The sequence below is a fragment of the Amblyomma maculatum genome, unplaced genomic scaffold, assembly GCF_055883805.1.
Source record: "Amblyomma maculatum isolate TAMU_Amacu unplaced genomic scaffold, ASM5588380v1 scaffold_15, whole genome shotgun sequence".
NCBI classification, from domain to species: Eukaryota; Metazoa; Arthropoda; class Arachnida; order Ixodida; family Ixodidae; genus Amblyomma; species Amblyomma maculatum.
In genome coordinates, this window is record NW_028146740.1 from 1827205 (window position 1) to 1844293 (window position 17089).

At 43.7% G+C, this 17089-nt stretch overlaps 1 protein-coding gene and 1 long non-coding RNA gene across 2 annotated transcripts in view; one reads left to right on the top strand and one right to left on the bottom strand.

Annotated features, from left to right (window-relative positions):
* Window positions 1-17089, bottom strand: part of LOC146171923 (uncharacterized) — a 244196-nt gene that overhangs the window by 175527 nt on the left and 51580 nt on the right. The gene's annotated exons all lie outside the window — the stretch shown is intronic.
* LOC146171929 (uncharacterized) lies at window positions 702-12571 on the top strand. The gene is made up of 3 exons (XR_014702692.1): window positions 702-1003; window positions 1384-1448; window positions 2352-12571. It is a non-coding gene; the product is annotated as an uncharacterized LOC146171929 (long non-coding RNA).

A 17089-nucleotide genomic window follows, 5' to 3' on the forward strand; every position in this document is an offset into this window, starting at 1 on the left:
TTGCTGGGTTATCATAACCGCGCAGACCAATGATTTCTTACCATGGGAAGAAAGAGTTTGAAATAAGAAAGCAGTTAGCGCCGTCACGCGGCCGCACGCTTCTGCCCCCATTAGAGATTGTCTCAAGTGTCCTTTATTTCATACGCGCTCATAATTTGCCTTTGTATTGCGTTTAAAAAGCCATGCAAGGTGTATATAAAGTTATCCTTTTACTTTTAATGACAAGCTAAGAAACTACGGTAGGCTAACGGCTGCATAAATCAGCTTGCCTGAGAAGCATGTACATTTCAGCATCAGTAATAAAAAAAGGAAAAACGGACTAACGTTCTCCTCCGTCAATTCGTGATAGGGCTCATTGCGTGAGAAGTCGGTCTGCTACAAGTTAACCTATTAATAGTCTATCTACGTTGTGGCGATTACACATGTAATATTATTGCTGCAAAAAATCGGCGAATCGTTAAAAACGTAATTTTCACCTGTATTGTCTTAAATCTTTAAAGAAAACATCGTTATAATAGTTGTTAAAACGGTTTAGTTCAACCTTTATGCCGCGAGGTGACGCTAGGCGTAAACAGGTAGACGCGTTCCGGCTATATTCCGGCTGAACTTGCAGAGAGCCGGCTCCGTGAACTGCGCATGCGCGCCCAGGACCAAAGTGGAAAGGAGGATATGTTGTTCTGGACGGGCGAATGTGACGTCAAATAGCTTTTAGTGCTTGTTTTTTTCTAGAAGTAAGCCTCAAACCCAGATGTTCACTGAGCCGCCCAAAGTATGGCCAGAAGGACTCTGGTATGGCCCAAAGGAAGGGTGGCGCGCTTTTCAGACAACGAGCATTTGCGCTTGGCGAGCCCTAGGCACCCTAGGTTGTCTTTCATGCGTCGGTCTGCTGCAGTTTGCGGGCCATCATCCCGGTAGATGCAAACTCGGTGAAATGCGGATTCAGTTCGTGGATTATAGCCTTAAATTCAAGGGCGCAGCCCTCGGTGCAATCCTACTGACTGCGGTGAGTCGTACATACATGCCCGCGAACTCTAAGTAAAGTTTTTTGTCTTTCTGCCATCGCCTTCCTTGCAGCTTCTTTAACGAGTTTTTGCACGGCAGCGCAAGCATGCGTTATCCTCAATTATTGACGTGGCGCTATCGCGCGACAGTCTCCGGGCGAAGGCGTAAGGAGACGAGACTGCGTAATGGCGTCCACGATCTCGTTTCATTGCACTTGGAACAACTTCCATTCCTGAGTATTGGGACATATGAGGCGACTAAAAGATAACGTAAAACTATTTCTGAGTTCGCTTATATTTTTTTGGGCAGTATAAGGCATTTTTGCGTGCGCCAGCGTGAACGCGCTGGTTTATAATCGGGGTTTTATTGCCTTCCTCGCAGCTTCAACCGATAGAGCGGCTCGGCCCATAGAAAATGTCGGGCTTCTTTCGGAAAACTGTTGGAAGGTAAGTGGCACTCATCTGTACAGACCATACGTGGTAGTGCTGCAATACATGAGTAATATCTGCGCACTGCTAAAAGGGGGGTTGCTGGCCAGCTGAGAGATAGCTTAAACGTAAGTAGGCCCTGTGCGGACTGAGCCTCGAAGTGCAACAAGCCTACTGCACAGCATGAAATGGCTACAAAAGTATGGTTATATACATGACCGAATTCATGTGCTTATTTTCTCAGACCTTCCACTGTCAAGTACTCTCACTTATTTCGGTGTATGCAGCAATGAGGGTGACTTCATTACTCCTCAGCTAGCATAGGTTCATACCTGTGACAATATCTCTCCTTTTACTGCCGAAATAACTGCATTAGTGGAACTCACTGAGCTTGTTTATATAGATTTAACACTTTGGATGCATGTTGCTACCGCAGAGTTCCCTAATATATATATATCTTTTGCCTGCTCCAACATAAATAGTTGGCAGTGCTTGACTTCAAGCTGCTGCCAAGGCCATTGACAGCTTATTTGAAAAGAGAGCAATAATTAATCTGAGCTGGCATGTTTTGTGGGAGAGTGAGGCACCATTGCTAGTACCTCATAATCCTGTCATAAAGCTTGGCAGTTGCTGCTATAAGCACTCTCCATTGCAGCTCCATGCAAGCCGCAGCATATTGGGCACTTACTGCACAAGTGATTTAACTTAGATTCTCTTTGTTGCTATTTCAGTGCTTTGTAAGTGTGCTAAATATTTGTATTTGTGCTAGCATTGACAGCCAGTCTCGTTGCTACCTTTTTCCTTCTGCAGCAGGCACTCTCACTTGCTTTACTCGAACCAAATTCTATTGTGAGTGAGTTTGCTGAATTTATGCAAACTAAATGTAATTGCAGTATTACTCTCATTTATTTACATCTGCAGAGGCAACAAATTCTTGGTGGCGACGAACGAGTTCCCTCCGCCAGTTCGATTACACCGCCACCTCAGTTGTGCAGTGAGCTGCGACTGGTGTGACCAAATGGATACTCTCACTGCTTCCACAGGTTTAGAGCGTGCTCCCAGTTAAGTTTAAAACACCTTGCTTGCAATGTATTTAATCTTGTTGTGTAATATTGTCACCCTTGCCGATATGCTATTTTTTGAAAATCGTTCTGGGTGGTTTGGAACACATGATTTGCAATGGGGGGAGGTGGGAAACACAAATGTATGACTGCAATTTTTTGCTAGGCTAGCTTCTAGCCTTGCAAATTAAAGTAACAGATTAATACCTGAACAGGCCTGACATTTATTGGAGAGTTTGTCATATAGAAGAAAACTTGATCCGGTGTGGAGGTAACACAGCTGTGGTTCTCCGAGAAAATGTTATCCGTGTGTGATGGTGTCTAAAACATGGCATTGTCTTAGGTAACTTGGCATGGAATCGGCCACTTCTTGTACTCTCTTGACAGCATCTATTGTACTATGTGCTAGGTGATATGCCTTCAGCGATAAGAGTAGATGGAGAATACCTCAGTAATCTGCAATTTGCTGATGACATTGCCCTGAAGCAGTCAGGATGACGGGCAGTAATGTGAGCAGGTTGTACGTCATGCTGGTCATGGAGGAAGTAAAAAAGCCTTAGAAGCAATGTAAAGGGTTCCGGAAATCGGCTGGTATGGATAGGCAACTGCAGATCTTTGAAGAGTGGTAGGGAGATTGTGCTAGAAAAACTGCTTGCTTTTTATTTATTTATTTTATTTCAAGATACTGCAGACCAGTATTCCGGTCCTAGCAGGAGTGGCATACATATATACAGCGCACAAGAAACACAATAAATCACACGAAGCACCGACAAAACTAACAAACAGAGGCAATGTAATGACATGAAATGTGTTGACCAACAGCCGGAGAGAAAAAAAAAGGGAAAACATGAAAAACCTTTGTGCGACATCAAAGTAACAATACATGTCCTAAAAAACTCCGACCCTACTGTCAACCAAACAGATGTTGCTGTAGAGCCTGGTCAAAGTCTGGAGACTGAATTAAGCTTTCTGGGAGAGTGTTCCATTCAGAAATTGTCCTTGGATAAAAACTATGCATAAAGGATTTAGATTTTGCATAAATTGGCTGCAGTGAGTGACTATGGTGATGACGTGTCCGCCTAGTGTTGGGAACTTTCACACACGGTGGAGGACTGAGGTTTATTTGGTTGTTTAAAATTTTATACAAAAAGAGTAAACGAGTCATTTTCCTGCGAGTTTCTAGGAGCGGAATGTTGTTGGCGGTCATGAGGTTAGTAGGAGAGTCCGTTCTTTGATATTTATTAAAAATGAACCTCACCGCTTTTCTCTGTATTTGTTCAATTCGATTAATGTCTTTTTTAGTGTGAGGGTCCCAGATGATCGAAGCATACTCAAGTTTAGACCTGACGTATGTGGTGTAAGCCAGTAGTTTAAGATTGGATGGAGCATCTTTGAGTTTACGTCTGATAAAACAGTTTCTTAAAAGCTGATGAACAAATATTTGAAATGTGAGCACTCCAGGAGAGATTATTGGTAATAGTAATGCCAAGATATTTATAACTAGAAACTGCGGAAATGAGACAGTTGTGTAAGCGATACTGAAATGAACTGAAATTCTTTTTACGAGTTACTCTAAGAAGCACCGTTTTTTGTGTGTTAAGTTCCATACACCAGTCTTTACACCTGTGTGTAGTGCCTCACGACCTCAAGCGTATTAAAATCTTGGAAGGATTCTAACAGTACCATAATCTGTAAGAAATGGGCTGTCAAGCACTTGCAAACTTAAACTGATCGGGTTACTGTCCATTGCCTACAAGATAATAGAATTGGGAAAATCTTGGACTTTCTATCAGCTGAAAGAGCAGCTGGCTTTCGTAAGGGCTGCCATGTTTTTTAATGTGTCTGCCCTGCCGCTGTTGTGTGCTGGATTGTAGCCTATATCCACATCGGATAGGAGGCTGTGCAAACAAACTGCTCTTTACAGAAGGGACATAATTTGAACTGCCCATATCATACAATGCAGCAGCAGTAGTGGAGCACACAAGAAGTGACTTATTGTAGAATGGTTGCTTTATTGCGGTAGCGTAAAAGGCGTCACCCTTGAGAAAAATCACAACCATGCCTTTGGCAGGTGACATGGCCATGCACTGATTGGTTGTCTGGTTCTGCGATGTCATGAGGCCACATGATATGGCCGAACTGGCTGGAGCTCATATTGTGGAAAAGCGCAAAAGAGACAAAGAATCGAGAAAAGAGAGGACAATGCTATCTGGAGCTGCTAACTCAGGCAGCTCCTTTGAGGTGAGAGGGTGAGGTGGAATAGAACCCTCAGAGACCCTTGGACCCAGTATCACACGTGCTACTCCACATTCATACAGCTTGGTTAAAACAGAGCTTTGTACCCATGTTGGGTGGTCTTAGGCACAATGTGGTAGATTATGGTTGTATGTTGATGATTATGTGTGAGATAATACTGGCACAAATTAAGGGATTAGGGCTTATACCTTTCAGGACCGCTTTAAGCCAATCGTTCATATATGAATGATGGTTCTCACACACTGGCAGACGTAAATTTTCGTGTTTGGAACATGTAGCCCCATTTAGGCAGATAGTATGACAAAAGTAATTATAGTAACTAGTTCACAGGGATGGAAAGGCACAGAATCTGTCACTTGTTTCTGTGGGCACCTGAACTGTGTCGTAAGGGAAGGGAGGAGGGAGTCAAAGTGGAAAGACAGAAATGGGTGCTGTAGTGGTGGTCTGTGGAGTAATTTTGACCACCTAGGGATCTTTAACGCATAGCACATGGGTGCCACTTCGTTTGCATCAAAAGCAGCCGCCAGCGTTTGGGTTCGGACCTGGGTACTCCGGCACAGTAATCTAGCATCTTAACCACTGCACTACCGCAGTGAGGCTATTGTGACAACCATAGTTTCTGTTTGTGTGCAGCTTGTTTATTTTTTTATTTTCTTTTTTGTTCTTTCTGGCACAGTGTGACATTTAAAAAATTATTCGAAATAAAGAGGTCTTTGGCTCCATTCACACGATTCTGCTGCTTCTACTATAGTTTTCTTTTTATGAGAGCAGTAGCGAAGTCTCTTGAAGACAATTTTACTAGCTCTCAGTTCAGCTCAGATGATGAATCACTCAAATGTCAGCCTCGAAATTCAGCTAGTGGCCAAGAAAAGCTTAGTTTCAATCTCTGATCACTCTTGGTTAGTTACACGTGCTCATTTTGTGTTCCCACTGTTCTGTTTCCATTCGCTGGGTTTCAGCAGCAATGAAAGCTTGGTACACTTGATATGGCTTCTCCAGAACTTCAAGTGTGGAACTTCTTCAAGCAAATCGAGTGGAGTTTGAACACCGAGCTCCTATTGCAGATTTTCAAATTTGATGGCAAACTCTCCCACCTTGTGGAAAACATATCACCAAATAATCCAGTCATAAATCGTGAAAGGTTTGGAAATGCCAATGCTATAAACTGTAAAATGAGTAGAGGAAGGCAGAGCTTAAAAATGGGTGTTTTCAGCAACTCAGCGATATTTCGGAGAGAACAGCACACCTTCAAAATGAACTTCAGAACGTAAATTATTATTTCCTTGGCAGTTGGGCTTCGCTGCATTTTTTTAGTGTGATTTGGAGAATAGGTACATGAGACTCTCAACAACTGCTGCAGGAAATCAAGAATGACCACTGCTTCCGAACAGCACTATGAAAAAGAAGAAATCTGCCGATAGGTGCACCATATCTTTACTAGTAATAAAAGAGGCAGTGTAGCATATTTTTAGTATTCTGAATTATTTTTCTTGCTGTCTTATTTTGATATTCATGCCCCCTTTTCTTTCACTTCTTGGATTTTTTCTGCAAATTTCGGAGAAAAGTTTTTATGTTATGTATAAAGCCAAAACAACGGGCATTTATTTAATTGAGGATCAAAATACCTGCATTTTAGTATTATCTAATAGCAAGATTGTGTAAATATTTTATTTAATAAACAAATTACATGGTGCTGAAGGAGTTGAGGCAAAAAAAAAAACTTCTTCATTTTGAAGCTGTAGTTTAAGAAATGAGCATTTTTCTGCCTTTTGTATATTCTCAAGATTTTATTACAATTTCTTGTTTTTATATTCATGTTTGACAATACTTTGTGAATATTTTACCCAGTGCTGAGAATTTATCTTATGTATTATGCTTATATTCACAATATTCACGTGTTTAGAGGGCATTTAAATAGCTGTATTTTAATTGGCTCATGGGCGTCATGTACAGAAAGTGTGATCAGAAATTGTCATCAAAAAACGTCCTTCATACTGGAACTTGCGTGTGAAGAGCTCTGGCAGGTGCGTGCTCTGTTGCCGCGTTGCAGAGAGGAGGAAAGGAGGCATCCTGGCTGTGCAAACCGCCGTGGAGAGGTGAAAAAGAGGCTAATGGCAACCCCATGCATATTCGGGCCACTTATGCGCTTATACACAGGACCTCGGAGGATGGGCGTGTGGTATTCGATCTGTCATTTGACGTGTGTAACTAGAAGGCTGCATTCCCTGCACCGTACCTATTAGTCACATATTCTAATTCTGGTGCCGGGTTGTGTTCGCCTTAGCGATCTTAGAGCTCTTACGCACTTCCTACATTTTTTTTTTTTTTTGTAGGTTGCAGCAAAGTTCTTTAAAGACTTCATTTATAAAATAGCAAGGGGCATGTATGCGATCAAGGATCTTTGAGGGAAGCTGCAGATGGGAGCTGTTGACGCTACCATGCTATACTCTTAAAGACAGATCTCAAGTGTCTCCTAAATTTTTATAACAAAACGAACATCCGCACAGTGTTTGCTGGAGATGCTTACAACCCTGCTGTCCTGTCCGAAGACAGGGGTACATGCATTACTGCCCGCCATATGCAAGGCCAGCCACAATTAAACATTCGTTACCAGAGTAACATGATTGCCTGGCTTTTTTGTGTGTTCACTTCCTTAGCATACTGTAGCATAGTCATAGTAGTGTGCACCTTTCCAATAAGTGGTCACAGGGTGACACCATATTACCTGCTGGACTGCTTTGTGCATTTGGTGCAAGCACAGTGGAAGCAGAGCCGGTTTGCAGCAGTCCAGAGAGGAGGAGCGAACAATATGGTGGCACCGAGTAACTTATTGGAAAGGTGTATATAGATTGCTTGTTCCTGCAAGATGCGAGTTAAACTGCTCTCATACGAACAGTTTCGATCCTCATTGAACTGGATCTACATTCAACTCATTGTAGATCGAGGTTGTCACACTGCAACTGTCAAGTGCAGTTGAGCTCGAGCCTGCTTGACTCAAGGTTGCTTCCTCAATCGCTCTCAAGAAGTACACTCAAAAGTGGTCATTGACACCCTCGTCATCAACGAGCTCTAAAACTTGAAAACGAATAAATGCAATAGAACTGCACATAATAACACATAAATGTATTAAAAGGCATGATAGAACATTCGTAGAACGGCTAATTTTATAATATTGACACCGTAGTCCACTGCCAGTGGAAGCTAAGGTGGCGTTCTCTTCGACTACGTCAGCGTGGAAACTGTGGTGCGGAAGAGAAACTGCACTGTAGCATTTGACCGCTGGGAAGATAGGTTAGGTGACCTGAGGCGCCAAAAGCGGAATGCTGCTGTGCACACTGAAATCGTGCTATCATTACCCCAATCTTAAATTTCTTTTTGAGACTCATTGCGACTGACAGCAGACGACGAACCACGTAGGAAATTTCTCAATGCTCACTGAAAACGCCCTTGTAGCACCGGATGCTTCAATCCTTCTTGAAAGCCTGAATGCAGATTGAGTTCAATGAGGATCGGAAGTGTTTGTGTGACAGAGGGATTAGTGTAGTGCAGCTAAAGCTTTGTGTTAGCTGGTGTGCACAAGTTGGGTGGCCAAGCTGTGTTAAATGGTATTACAATGCATATTTAGAAAAAAAAACAGGGCACCCCAAACGGTTTATTCAACTTCTCAGATTATTTGGCATTACACACATTGTCTTGAAAGCAGTCCACAATATGGCCAGCACAACTTATGTCCTTGCTTATTTCAGATTGTTCATTTAAGAGAGCTAACATATTCAAGGGCTACTGACCAGGCTGACATTTTAACCAAGCCCGATAAGGCGTTGGACATGGTCTCTGCGAAATACTGCAGCGATGCACACACTGGAAAGCAACAAAATGCAAACCAAAGCTCTCATGGTCCTTTTCAGACAGCCAAACCTCCTCATCCTTTGCGCTTGCCATCGAACTTTGTCGATGAGGTACCAACAGATACTGCATCCATTGGTTTCTCTCTGACTGATGGGCGAGGGATGGCACTTGGTCTGCTGATGTCACGCACTTTTTTGTCTTGCATTTCGTTTTCACTCATGCATACTCTCACACAAGAAAGAAGGCTTTTAGTTTCTTGCCCTTGTCTATGCATGCTTCAGAGTGTTCTGTGCACTGTGCTATTCATACACCAACGGCTGGACTCAAGTGGCAGCGGCGCGCACTTTCATACAGCCTGCGCATTCGCCGCAGATATAATGGTAGCTCTTCTAGGCAAGCAGTGCTCTCTTCCCCGTGAAGTGTGTGCAGGATTTACCCAACCCTGGTCACTCGCTTCTGTGGCGGCGCCCGGTGCGCACCTGCGTTCGCGCCTTCAAGCGTTCAAGTGTTAAGTTTACGGAGTGAGCGAAATACTTAGAGAAATTATGTAGTCTCAATTTTGTGTGTGCAAAAGCGGTGCAGTGTAGGCTCAGGCAACAGTACTATTTAGCACATTTTGATCGTAGTAATACTTTGTCTTATTTCTTACAGTGCGCAACATGTGCTAATTACCATCTGAATACAACAGTGATTTGGGTTATCAGTCTGCAGTAAGGCAAGTAGCAGCATACTATTGTAGGTCAGTCCCATTATGCTGCACGAAAGCTGATTTTTTTCTTCCTGCTGTAACTTTGTTTCCTTCATGATATGAGGGGAACTGTCAAAAATGCATTGACATGGCTACAGAAGCACGGAATTTATCACATGAACATTTTTGGCCTCTCGGGCCTGTTCTGCCAGGCCTGTTAAAATTAGTGGCCGAGCAAGGAGGAGTACCTGTTTTGCCTACATGCATTATTTCAAATGATATGCCAGTGTGACGGCATCTTTTCGCTTTTGGGCACATTTCTGTCTGCTTCTGCACATGTACCAAACTTTCGGGCGCCTTCACGTGTCTGCAAGTCAGGCTGGTCGTTGACCTGTTTTAAGTTGTTAGTGCAAATTAAAAAAAAAAGGGTAACCTGCTCTTATTGCACTTTTCGTGCACTTTGAACAGCGCATTCACTGTAACTGCTTTTCCTGTTCTGAGGCGTGCGCAACATCACCTCGAAATAACAGGAGACATTCATCACCATCCTCATATCCTCATATAAGGATAGTAGGAAAGCCTTCCGACCCTTGGCTTTGCCTGCCACCTATGTTGCTAAACTCTGCGGCTAGTTTGTAACGAAGCTAACTTCATGACAATAGTTGAGCATCTCGGCCGCAGTGTGCTTTTGGTATTTCCTTCGGTCCGGACTCATATGTATGTTTTCTGCCACACATTTGAACTTTATTTCCTCTGAACGACAAGCACACTCCTGCAAGTTTGAGTTTTTCCCTGGTATTGGCTCTTCGGCAAGATGCTGATACACAGCCAGAGCCTGTAAGGATGGCTCACGGCCGGCACACCTATCATCTATGACTCTCAGTACAGCGGCAAAAATCACTGCAGGTCGCTCTGAACGCTCAAGTTTATGACATCTCGTTGGCAAGAATCACAACCGGGTGAAAGTGCAGGCTTGCAGCCGCAGGCTTGGCCAGCCTCCGCTTTTTTTTTTTTCCAGCTTGTTGCACACCAAATGACGGCATCACTGAGTAGACGCGTCAATGCCACACAGTGCCACGATTTCGCAGCTGTAGTAGACAGGAAGCACCCTCCATGCGTAGGTCGTAAAGAGCGCACCGTCGCCACTCGAATCCAGCCATGGTACACCATGCATAACCATGAATACAGAAAACACAGAACATCCATACATGCACGGGCTTGGTTTCCTAAGAAAGGCCAGAGGCCTCGCACCTATGCTTCGGCCACCCATTGAGCTCAGCCTCTCCCCCTCCTCCTCCTTATTGGCATTGTAGCTGGATGAGCCAAAGCTCACTTCTCAACCTTCAAACAAAGGTCACTGGTGGTGCTTGGGTAGCAGAAAGCAAGAAAAAAAAAAAAAAGCTGCGGCGGTAGCTTTTTGATGGAAGGCAAAAAGCAAGGCACCAGTGTTTGTGCAATGTCAGTGCACCTTAAAGAAAGAACTCCAGGTGGTCGGAATTGTCGGGGACCTTCACTATGGCGTCTCTCATACCTGAGTCGTTTTTGGACGTTAAACCCCACAAACCAACCAGCAAGAAAAAAAAAAGAATGCCTGTAAAAGTCGGGGCCATAATGACTGCATTTGATGCGTTCTCGTAGCTGTTTTTACCCAGCACAGGGCAGCGTTTTCATTTTGTTGACCGAACCAACATGGGCATAGTTTCTCAAAGCACTAAGAGATGGCGCTCCGCATTTCGCGTATTTAGGGAGTCTACATGTACAGCCCTACGCGTATTGTCTCTTGTGGAGGCTAGTCAACCAGGGAGGAGGGAGAGACTCGTGATGGAAGGGAAGGAGAGAAACATATCAGTTTTGATGGTTGTAGCTCTGTTATTAACGAGTCTGCTGCAAAAGTATTTTTGGCCATCGCGCATTCTGAAGGCGCTGCCTCATAGACAGCAGGTTTGAACACATTTTCGAATTTAGGGTGGTTCATAAACAAGTTCAGTTTATGGAATCGCACCTGAAAACGAAAGGAATGATTGAAGCAGGAGAAATGATAGCACCTTAAAATAGAAACAAAAGGTGGATGGGTTTTAAGATGCTTTGCAGCTGTTTTCCACTTGCCCAAAGGCAGTGCAGAGTTTTGGCCGGTGTGCAATGAGCAGTTGGGCGCATGGTTTTGCTGATGGCATGGCAGCTGCGTGCTGGTTGGTGGCATTTTATACACAAGGTCTTGTAGACTTTGCGTCTAGTTGGAAAAAAAAAAGGATTGTAGCAAATGAGCATTTATGCTGAAATAATTTTGTGAGCAGCTTCAAAGAGCAGCCTTTTTTGAAAAATGGCTGCTTTCCATGAAAACATGGCATTAGATTTTTGCTTTTCTAGATGGGGTTTTAAATTTTGTTTTGATGGTTTCTTGCAATCTTTTGCTTGTTCTTCACGACAAATGTATTTACTTCATAGCTTGCAATAAAATGCTTCCATTGCGAATAAGCATTCCTTGTGTGTCGTGCTCTTTGGTATCATTATTTTGAACTGTAGTAGCCATGACAATTGGAAAACATTTGGGAGAACAGCATTGCATCATGTCTACATTATATTCCTGTAGAAAAAGAGAACGGACATTGCAGTTGATGTCGATGAGACTGAAATCGACATTTGTTTCAGCTAAACTGTTTCCTCGATTTCGAATCTGGTTTGGGCTATTGCACGCCTAAGGCCCCAGCCAAATATTGCCCATTGCCTCAATAACAGCACATGCTCAAGGACCTAAAGAAACTACAAGATGAACGTTTATTTTTCAACCCTTTGTGATGAGAGCAACTTTACAACAGGTAGAGGTATTGACATGGCACACAGGGATCGGGAATGCCAAAACCTAATGCGGTCTATGAAAGACGGCAAGCATGGGAAAGAGCTAATTAATTTTGACTGCTTGGTGTCCTTTAATATGCACTGACATTGTATAGCCCACAGGTGTCTTTGCATCATGCCTCTGCCGAAATGTAGCCATGTATTTAATCTTAAAACCTTAGGATTAGCAGTCGAATGCATAGCCACAAAGTCACTGCTGCACATAGGTAGGAAGGTTTCGGACGTAGGAAGGGAGTAATGTTTTTAAGCCAGGTAGTCCCTCTGAATCTGAACCATGAGAAACATTTCCCCAAGAGCAAAAAGAGGTGAATGTAAATTTGGAAGGTGCTGTACATATAATGTAATAAAAGGCAGCTTGCTATCATGTGATCATTTGAAAGGCTGAAAAGTGGATATTAAAGCATTAGTTTAAAATACCTAAGCAAAGGACAGTGCAGCAGGTTATAGAAAGTAAAATTGGAAAACCTTCACAAACACAGATGTGGATTAAAGTACAGTTTCAAGGTAATCAGCTATTATTGAAATGAGCAGGCCCTATTTGCCCTGGGCAGGTGGCGTCCTTGGTCCAAAAAGGTGAGGGCATAAGCAGGTCCTCATCTGATGGTTTGTGTGGGTGGTACTTCTATGCTGCCGCAACACCATACCATATGACACACAGTGCTGGGCATCTTGCAGTAGAGTACCTGCAGTTGAGATTGCAGCACATGGTGCACATCTTTGAGTATGAAGATGCAGAAAACTGAAAAGAAGCATTCGAGTGGGACATGTAATCCAGGAAATAGGGCTTTTCAGCTAATCGATTAGGTTTCGAGGGAGTGAAACAAGCAAGGGATGCCAGACACTGGGATGAAGAGATAATGTCGGCCAATGAGCCAAGGTTGGCGGCTGCAGCTAACGCATGAAGCAGTGATGATTGCAGACCATTAATTCCCTTCAGCATACCTAATGCAGGCAATGATGATGAATCAAAACTCTGTTGCCAATTTATGAAATAACTATAGATATGTAACTGCACTGTGGGAAGCCCACTTAGCCACTTGATATTTCTTCCAAGTTTTTGTTATGAATGGACAGAGTGAAAATGCGCAAAGGAAATAAATGCCAGACTAGGAATAAGTGTAGTCCTTCATTGAATGGCTCTAGTGTCGCATTGTTGAACTGTGGTTTAAAAGTTACTTGTGGCGAGATAAATGAGTCATATAGCCTCTGGGAGGCTTGCAGAGAGAGCTGAACTGAGAAGAGAGAACTTGAGAGAACTGCAGATACTTGTGCGAGCACCGTACAACCAGCCGGTTCAAATGGCGCGCCGTTGCAACGGTTGAGTGACAGCGCTGCAGGTGGCGAAAACGTCCAATACCAACAAAAATTAATTCAGTAAAAGGAAACCTTTAGATAAAATTCGCACTTGTAGTTTATGCGTCACTACCTCTTTTGTTTAACTGAAACTGTATAGTTTCATTTGCAACAATTTCAGATACGATGGTGCGTGCGCCATTATCATCATCATTGCCTCCTCCGCTAAATTATTTGAGTTGCGGCGCGTTACATGAAACGTTTAAAAAAAATGTTTGACGCATTATTGACTCTGGTTATTCTCCTTCCAGTGCTTTACGGAGCCTGTGTTGCGCTTTATCTATTTGTTGCTAATGCTAACAACCCATAAAATGGCTGTGTTCTGTGTTTATACAGCACAGGCAACGCACTTCGCACGGTGAGCATTACTTTGGTAAGTCGGAAGGAAATGAGTTAATATATTGATTTGTGGAACATTAACGTACTCGAGTGCCATGTTGGTAAGCATGGTGCCTGCGCTAGAGCCGGGATTATTCCGCGAATCGCTGTGTGAAATTAGCTGGGAACGATTTGTTTCGGGACGTTTAACTGTGTATAACTTGCCCAACATTGCAGCAAGGTTACTTTCTTGCTGCACTTGAGGTCGTCTGAGCGAAGTTCTGAGCTTGCCTGCGCAGAACTAAATAAAGCGCTCCATTGAAAGTGTTTAGGCATTGTGACTACAGAGACATCGAAGGCTTGCGTCTTTGTCAGAAGTGCTTTGAATTAATTTTTAGTGTGACTGTGAGGCATGTAGCTTTCCCCAGCATTCGTACAAATACGAATGATTTTGGAGTGGAAGCAAAGTTACTGATGGTGGTTTGGAGAACACTTACGCTCGATTAACCAATGTGATGAAAATAATGGCATACTGGGAAGGAGCCGATGCTCAAATTTGATTGGCTGGAGCTATGTCACGTGAACCACGTGATACGCAAGCATATTTAGATTACGTCAAATTGACGCGTCATGACGTAACTGATGTGCCGCCATTACCGAAAATGCTGACGTTTGACTGGAGTCCGACCCAGTCTAGGATGGCTCTGCCTGTCTCCGTCTGACTTAGTCTTTCCAGTTGAGAGATTCTGACAGCTTCAGTGAGCTCTTGCCATGTATTATGAATCCCCATTTTCTCCAGCTTCTCTGTTGATGTGGAGACAGGGAGGCCTAGTGCGCGTTTGACGCATTTTCGAATTATGACGTCGATTTTTTCACGTTCTGTCTTTTTGAGATTGAGAAAAGGTGTGGCATAACATATGCGACTGATGATGTAGGCCTGTGTCATTTTGAGTAGACTACGTTCCTTGAGACCGTGTCCTCTAAGCGCTACTCTTCTGAATATGCCCGTAACTTGGGCTGCGTAGTTCTCCAATTTTTTGATGGTGTTTGTGTTCTGCCCTCTTGCTTGGAGGATCATTCCTAGGATTCTAATTTCCTCTACTTGTGGAACCGGGTAGTTTTCAACATATACCTTTATGTCTGCTTTATTCTTCTTGTATTCGGGGTTGTAGATGAATAGTTCTGACTTTTGCGGCGAGCAGGATAGACCGCGTTTCGCAGCGTACTCAACCACCTTATTTGCGGCAGCCTGGAGTTTGCTCTCTATTTCTGCGTCGCTACCTTTATTTATCCAGAGATTTATGTCATCTGCGTACATGCTAAATTTTAAGTCCGGTATTTGCTTTAGTTGTGCTGGTAGCCCCCTCATAGCAATGTTAAATAGAAAGGGAGACAAGACAGAGCCTTGTGGCGTTCCCTTGCTACCCAAGGTGATTGTGTGTGATTTGGCGCTTTGAAAGCTCATGGTGACCTCTCTGTTAGTGAGAAAATCTTTAATATAGTTATAGGTTTTGGTTCCAACCCCAACTTCTTGGAGACCTTCGAGCACTGCCTTATGCTTGACATTGTCGAAGGCTTTGGTTAGGTCAAGGCCGAGAATAGTCTTTGTATCTGAAGATTCATGTGTTATGATATCGTATCTAAGTCTGAGCATGACGTCCTGTGTGCTTAGCCCCGGCCTGAAGCCCACCATTTCGTGTGGCCAGAGGTTCTCTTGCTCCATGTATTTGGTAAGTCTCGTCTGAATAACATGTTCCATTAGCTTTCCCACGCACGAGGTCAGTGATATGGGTCTTAGGTTTTCTAGCTTTGGCGGCTTCCCCGGTTTGGGTATGAGGATTATACTGGCATTTTTCCATGCCTGCGGTAGTTGTCCAGTCTCCCATACCTTATTCATGTATCCTGTCGGGGCTGTGATTGAATCGTCGTCTAGATTTCTGATAATAGTGTTCGTGATACCGTCAGGTCCTGGGGCTGATCTTGTCTTTAATCCAATAATCTCAGCTCGGACTTCAGCCCTGGTAATGGGGGCGTCTAAGTCTAGGTTAGGTTTCCGCTCATATGCTGGTAACGTTTCGGTTTCCGTTTGTCCAATGTAGATTTCGATTAATTTACTCATCAATTGTTCGTCCGAGCCTTCGAAGGCATGCTTAACTTTAGTTTGATTTACGTTGGCTTGTGCTTTAGATTTTTCCGGATCGAGCATGTGTCGTAGAATGTTCCATGTTTTGGAGAGGCTCATGCCTTGTTCCATTTCATCACATCTGCTACACCAGTTTTGTTCATTTAGTTTGATGGCGTATGTCTCCATCTCTTTATTATGTCGAGCTAGTGCTCTCCTAATGTTACGGTTCCATCTTTGTGTTTTTAGGCTTTTCTCTAGGTCCTGTTTCTTGTTCCACATGTTTAGGAGTTTGCTATCGATATTCGGCGGTGCATCTTCGTCTTCTAGAGTGACTGTTGCTTCCTCCTCATGTTTCTTTAGCGTTTGTGACCACTTATCAACATCGTCGATTTTCTCAATTCCCTCGGTCTCTCGTATTTGCCTAAATCTTTCCCATTCCGTGATTTTGGGTTGTTTGGGTTTTCTAATTTTTATTCCTTTTCCTAATGTGAGTGCAATAATGAAGTGGTCACTACCTAAGTTTTGCTCGGTGTTTTTCCAGTCCGCTGTACTTACATTCTTGCTTAAGGTGAGGTCGGGGGTGGTGTCCCTGCTGACGCTATTACCCGTGCGTGTGGGTAGACTGGGTCGGACTCCAATCAGACAGAGGCCAACAGACGAAAACATCTATCCCACCCAACATAAGGGAACACATACTGGTACCACCCTTACCTCGAAACATGCACCCAGACTACAACAAAGAACGCAGAGAACACAGAGCCAAAGCCATCGCTAAAAGGATGAAACGCAAAGCAGTCGATGAAGTTGCTTATGTAGACGCATCATGCGGACGACATGGAGCAGCTGTCTCGGCAGTAGTAAATGGAGAAGGTGCACCTAAAATTGCGGCCTCAACACGCACCCGTGACATTAGTACAGCTGAAGAGGTCGCAATAGCGCTCGCATGCACTGGTACACAGGCCAAAACTATAATCAGCGACAGCAAAATGGCTGTCTGGAATTTTGCAAAAGGACGGATCTCAGAGGAGGCCAAAAAGATTCTTCTCACAAATCCCATTACTAGAACCATATCCATCATATGGATACCAGCACACGAATCTGTCCCTCGCAACGAAGCTGCGCACCTGCTGGCCCGAGATCTCTACCACCGGGC